General features: G+C 40.0%; 1 pseudogene; it reads right to left on the bottom strand.

The window, feature by feature from the left end:
• The window catches only part of LOC109237024, a 3,891-nt pseudogene continuing 969 nt past the window's right edge, over positions 4,360-7,281 (bottom strand).

Raw genomic sequence — 7,281 nt, 5'->3', positions numbered from 1 at the left:
TGTTATGATATCACATGTTGATTCACCCAGCCAGTTGGTTCGTTCAGTCACATGTAGTCAGGCACCGCGTGCCGTGTTACATCCAGGACTAGGTTCATGGCGTGACACTGACAATCTTGCGGATATAAACTCGAGCCAATTGCTCAGAAGAATAAGTAGTTACCTCTGGAATAAAATGAGCCGACTTGGTCAACCTATCCAGAATCACCCAAACTGCATCGAACTTCCTTTGTGTCCGTGGGAGCCTAACGATAAAATCCATAGTGATCCGCTCCCATTTCCATTCCGGAATCTCTAACTTCTAAAGCAATCCACCTGCCTGTTGATGCTCATACTTCACCTGCTAACAATTTAGGCACCGAGCTACATACTCCACTATTTCCTTCTTCATCCTTCTCCACCAATAATGATACGTCAAGTCCTGATACATCTTTGCGATACCTGGATGAATGGAGTCCCGCAAATTGTGAGCCTCCTAGAGAATCAACTCATGCAACGCTTTTACATTGGGCAAACATACTTGCCCTGCATCCGGAATGCACCATCATCTCTAATAGTGACCTCCTCGGCATCACCGTGTCCTTGAGAACAAGCAGATGAGGGTCGTCATACTGACGCTCTCTAATACGATCATGAAGAGAAGACCGAGAAACCACACACGCCAAAACTCGACCCGGCTACGAAATATCCAATCTAACAAAACTGGTTGGCCAAGTCCTGAACATCCAATGCTAATGACCTCTGATACCAACTTGTCACGACCCCAAATCCCCTCCATAGGATGTCGTGAAAACACCTAGTCTCTAAGACTAGGTAAGCCTAGCAATACACTGAAACATTAAATAAAAGCTTAATATTTCAAAACTTCAACAAATTTCGTAAACAGAAGCTCGATACGTACAATATCCCAAAACCCGGTGAGATATAAGTCACAAGCTCTAGATAAAGTGCTGAACAAACCTATACATCACTGTCTAAATGTAAAGAAATAAGAATAGAACATGATAGAAGGGGACTCCGAGGCCTGCGGACACGGGCAGGTGTACCATGAAGTCTCCAAAGCAGCAACACAACGCACTAATATCGAGGTTGATAGGATGTACCCGAATCTGCACAAAAATATGTGCAGAAGCGTAGTATGAGTACACCACAACGGTACCCAGTAAGTGCTTCACCTAACCTCGGTAGAGTAGTGACGAGGTCAGGTCAAAGCCATACTGGAGATAATAAGAAATAAGGAAGAAGATGTAATGATCTAATAAGAATGACAGGGAAGTGAAATAATAAAGAATTTATGGAAAATGACAACACGAAATCAAAGAAAGCAAATACAACACAAAAGGAAACATAAATCTTACATGTTAAGGAAACAGAAAAACAAACCATACAACAAATAGAGAAAATAAATAGAGGCACTCCCGAGGTACCGCCTCGTAGTCCCAAATCGTAAAATAACTCACAGTCTTTCCTTATACCACTGCTGGAGCCTTTATAATTTATTTTGAAATCATTTTCCCGAAATAGCATCCCGCGTTTTAGCCCACCTTATCACACCGCATGGCTTCTAGTAATTCCCCTACTAGCCATGCGTATCAAGCCCACCTTATCTCACCGCATGCGTTTCAACGCCCATACCTTATACAACCGCATGCGTATTAATAATCATAGTAGCATGGCAGAAACCTCGTGCAAATAGTAACAACCGCATGGCAGAAACTTCGTGCAACAATTACAACAATACGGCAAAAACCTCATGCAAATAACCAAACAATCACCTCAACAATAACACGAAAGCCAAAACACAACACCTAAATAAATGACATTTTACAACTTACACCTTGCCTCAATAGAATCCACGGCCTTACAACTCAACACCAAACTCACCAGCAAGATATTTCAAGGATAGCAATTTCAAGTAACGAATTCCACAGTTAAGTAATGAATACAGAATCAAGAAAAAGCAAGTAATTCAACTAAACATGTAGTACAAGTTGAAAATAGGAGATAAGACAAGTAAACATGTGAAATTGGACTAAACATGATGTACGTAACATGCTAAGTAACTAAATTAAGGCATAAAAAGGAGACTACGCAGCTAAAACCAAAATTTCAATATTTAGCCCGTGTACGCACTCGTCACCTCGCGTACACAGCTTTCACATATAAAAAATTATCACCACAGTACCAAATCCAAAGGGTATTACCCCCACACAAGGTTAGACAAGTCACTTACCTCAAACCACGCTCAATCAATCAATTAGAAGGCCTTTCTCTCGATTTTTCAACTCTGAACGGCTCGAATCTAGCCAAAATAATTGCATACTACAAATATAACTATAGGAAACTAATTTAAATAATAAAATAATGATTTTAGCAAAGAATTGGAAAATCGCCCCAAAAAGTCAACCCACGCCCACGTCTTGGAACTCGACCAAAATTACAAAAATCGAACACCCATTCGATACCGAGTCCAACATACAAGAATTATCAAAATTCAAACTCATTTTGCCTTTCTAAACTCAAGAATTTAGTTTAAGAATTAGTCTAAGAACTTTTACACCTTCTCCCCCAAAGTTTCCTCCCAAATCCTTAACTAAATGAAGCAATCAAAGATAGATTAGTAGAATTTAATCAAAAATGAGTTAGGAACTCTTACCTCAACAATCCTTCTGAAAATCCCTCAAAATATCGCCTTAATTCGAGCTCTCAAAGTCCAAATATGAATTATGGAACAAACACTCGAAAAGTCCTATTTTCTGCCCAGGCGACTTCCGCATCAGCGGCGAATGGGCCGCTTCTACAAAGCTACACCTGCAAAAGAACAATCGCAGGTGCGGATTCCACTGTATAGGCCACTCTCGAGACCTCTTGGCCTCCCTCTCCTCTCTCTCCTAAGTCAGCATACCCTCCAATCACCTAGCAACCCCCACTCCCTGCTGGTATGCGATGTCCATCTCCAACTCTCGGTCCATGCTAAATCTGATACTAGGGTTGAGCCCCTCGATAAATCGATAGACCCGATCTTTAACAGTATCAACCAAGGTCGGTGCATGCCTAGCCAAATCACTGAATTGGACCGCAAACTTCGACACAGTCATAGAACCCTGGCGCAACTGCTCAAACTCTGCACGCTATGCATCTTTAAGACTCTGGGGAACATACTCTCTCAAGAACATATCCGAGAACTGAGTCCAAGTGAGTGAAGCTGCCTCAGCCGGACTACCCAACTCATATGCTCGCCACCATGTAGTGAAAGCAACCCCACTAGACTCCGCAACACTATAGTACGGAGGACACGGTGGCACTCCTCAAGAAAACCCTGGGCATCCCCTGACGCCAAGCCACTGAAAGTAAGAGGGTGGTACTTCTTGTACCTCTCGAGCCTGAGCTGCTTCCCCTCAGAAATTGATGCCCTAACCTTAGGCTAAGCTGGGGTGACCGGCTGTACTGGTATGACCTCTGGGACCTGATTAACCTACACTTGCTACTCTGGGTATGAGCGGCGAGAGTCTATGCTCCTCCCCTAGCCTGAGATGTAGCAGGAGCAAGTGGTATCAACCCTGCCTGAGCCAAAGTGTTGAACATGCTCAAAAATTGCTCCTCTCTAGCAGCTCGTGCGAGTGCTCTGGCTGCACCACGTGGACGTGCTCGGCCTCTACCCGAGCCTCTCACGGCTCTAGCAAAGGGCGCGAGTGTCTGGTCATCTGATCCAGTTGTACATGTCCTCACCATTTATGAGAGAATAGTAAGACAGAAATTTAGAATCCAAAGTCAAAAATTTCGCACGATAAGGAATCAAAGAAGTGAAGCTTTTCCTAACAGTTCCATAGCCTCCCGAAGATAAGTATAGACGTCTCCGTACCGATCCGCGAGACTCTACTAAATCTGCTTGTAACTCATAACACCTATGAACCTAGAGCTCCGATACAAAATTGTTGAAAAACACATAACCGACCTACCTGATGCCGAAAACCACATCAAACAACACGAATTCCACAAATCGCAACACAAATTCAAGCTTAGTAGCTATGAACTTCCAAATTCTGGAACCGACGCCGATTCATACCACAACAATTCTGATTGACATCAAATTTTGCACACAAGTCATAATTGACATTGCAGACCTATTTCAACTTCCGGAATGAGAATCTGACCCTAATATCAAAAATTTCATTCCCGGTCAAACTTCCCAAAAATCTCCCAACTTTTGCCAATTAATGTCGAAACGACCTACGGGCCTCTAAATCAACATCTGGACACGCTCCTAAGACCAAAAGACTATACGGTGCTATTGGAACCGTCAAAACTCTATTCCGGAGTCGTCTTCACACAAGTCCAACTACGGTCAACTCTTACGGCTTAAACTTCCAATTTAGGGACAATGTGTCCCATTTCACTCTGAAATTCTCTTGAACCTGACACCAAGCGCCCCAGCAAGTCACATAATCATAAAATGACATAGAAGGAGCATTAAATAGGGGATCGGGGCTAATACACTCAAAACGACCGGCCGAGTCGTTACAATAAACAATAAGAATATACTCTAAGAGTCAGAGACACCTTGAGAAAATGAAAACCTCATCTACACTGCACAAAATTAATTTTGTTGGTGTTTTCTGACACCAACATAATCTAAATATCCTAGTTTATTCTCCTAACATAAGTCAATGTCAGAATAATGCTCCTAAATCCCTAAGATTTCATAGAAATCCAAATTAAAAGTACCCTAATTTAAAAAAAAAATATCTTGGATCTCAAAGAAACTCAAGAATAAAAAATACCCTTTCCAAAAATCTGCCAAACTTTAATTTTCCCAAATTTGTAAAGCAAGTCATTTTGCACAAAACCATGATCGTCAAAATCCAAAACATAATCCAAATCAAATTCCTCCTTATCACCTTCCTAATAATAACATTCTTGATTTTTAACGTTCAACATTCCAAAGAATTCATCAGAACTAGTCTGAACCAACATTCCATAATTTTGTTCTAAGTGTTCCACATGAAAAATATCAATTGAGGTGCTTTCCAACATCACAGGATAGTTGTCAGATAGTATTATAGTACTTTGTTGTGAGGGCGATGTTTGGAGAAGAACCCCTTCTTGCAAGACACGATCAATGAACCACTTATACTCTACAACAATAGCAACATTGTTTCCTCTGATTTCTGATCCTCTTCTTAGAGGCATATATTACAAACTCTTTTGCTTCCTTAGATTTTAGCTCTCGAAGAAGATAGTCAGCCAAGAAATACTCTTTCGTCATCCAGCGACCATTCAAAGAGAAGTCTTTCTTGTGCTTATAACTCAAGCTTCTTTTATACCCAAAAATGAGACTCCCATCTTCATCAAGAATTTTCTTGCCTTTATCTTGCTGTGTCCAAGTCCCTTACTTGTATTTCTTTTGAATCGAGCATCAGTAGGTTTCTTCTTATTCTTCAATTGGGTGAGGAGGTAATGGGTTTTATTGGAACTCATATCTCCAATTAATTGCCATGGCTCTTTGCTATAAACATATGCAAAGTCAATTCATCCTTCAGTTGGTAAGCATTTTCCAGCCAAAAACTTCAATTGCATTATTAATTCAGTGTCAGAGGGACGAAATTGAGCATTCTTCTCCATGGGTTCTTTCTCTGAAGAACACAAAACTTACGAAGAACAAGCACAAGAAGATTGAAGAAAGATGTATATCTAATTAATAAATTCCAGGAGGCGAATGTGTGTTTACGCGTATTTCTTGAATCTGAGGAGTAATATATAGACGGATTCTTGATTTCACTTTTGGAAAACACGGAATATGTGAATTTTAGGACACCCTAAAAAATAGCTATTACCATTTAAGAAACTAATACTCATAGTAACATTAATTATTCATTCTCTTGATTTCTTCCAACCAAATAATTTTCTAAAATTTGGAAACGTTGAAATAACCAGAACAAAATTTGTCTCTTTTTAGCATTAAAAATTGCTAAAATGTATTCCGATTTCCTAATTGGCCATAATTTTCATAATTTTTTTATTTGCTTGAACATGTTATTACTATTAGGCAAATTTTAAATCATCTAAATAATTTATGGTAATGCAAAAAATTTAATCGGACACATATGAAAGTATAAAATCATGTTAATCTACAATAATTAAGTGATGAATTGTGGAATAACATTCACAAGTGATAAAGCTTGTGTAAAAAAGACATATCATTCACTTATGCTATAATACATTCAACGATGTGAGTAATTAAGTATTTCTGATATATATATATATATATATATATATATATATATATATATATATAAGTCCAAAAGTAGGTGCTCACACAATCAACACCTCAGTGCTTAAGCTACAAGCAAAGCCCAGCCTCAAGTCCTCCAGACTGGCCAGACATCAACACACAGAAATCACATCTCACCCCTCAATTCGGGAAATGACGAGTCGTCGATGCACAGCTGATACCGAGTGCTCATGTGCGCATACGAATGCGTGGAAGGAGTTCAAGGAGTTACATTTCAAGCCGAATCAATGTCGCACAATAAGAATTCAAGAATGTGGGATTTCCTAAAGGTTCTGCAGCCTCCCGAGGATAAGTACAAACGTCTCTGTACCGATCCGCGAGACTCTACTAAACCTGCTCATGACTCATGGGACCTATGTAACCTAGGCTCTGATACCAACTTGTCACGACCCTAAAACCGACCCGGTCTCGATGACGCCTATCGTGAAACTAGGCCAGCCGACACAACTCCCGCATTAACCATTTAATCAATAACAATTATTTTTAAGCCTTTAATTAATCAAATATCTCATAATGTAAGTCTAAATGAACAGTGCGAAATAAATACACAAGCCTGACATCGGGGTGTCACAAGTCACGAGCATCTACTAAGGTCTGAATACAACTAAGAGTCAAAAATATACTAAATACAGTCTAAGAAAGACAAGAGAGAGAAAAGCAGTGCTGCGAACACCGTGCAGCTACCTTGCTAACCCCGATGACTCTGCCACTAAGCAATCAACACCCGCTACCAGGTTCAAAATAATACCTGAATCTGCACAAAAGGTGCGGGGAGTAATGTGAGCACGCCAACTCAGTAAGTAATAAAAGTAAATGAAAGATGAGCGGTAAGAAAGCATGTAAGCCACGTCATAACGCTACAGCAAATGCAGTACATTTCCAGAACAGTACAGAAATCATTTATTTCGAAAATCAAACTCAGTTTCAGTAAAAACCCTTCTTTTAAAAACATCTTCCAAAAGTTTCCAACGAGTGATAAAATAGTGAGT

This window comes from Nicotiana attenuata, chromosome 1 (genome assembly GCF_001879085.1).
Source record: "Nicotiana attenuata strain UT chromosome 1, NIATTr2, whole genome shotgun sequence".
In the NCBI taxonomy this organism is placed as follows: domain Eukaryota; kingdom Viridiplantae; phylum Streptophyta; class Magnoliopsida; order Solanales; family Solanaceae; genus Nicotiana; species Nicotiana attenuata.
The sequence above is the reverse complement of the archived record's forward strand: the minus strand, read 5'-3'. Positions and strand labels throughout refer to the sequence as shown.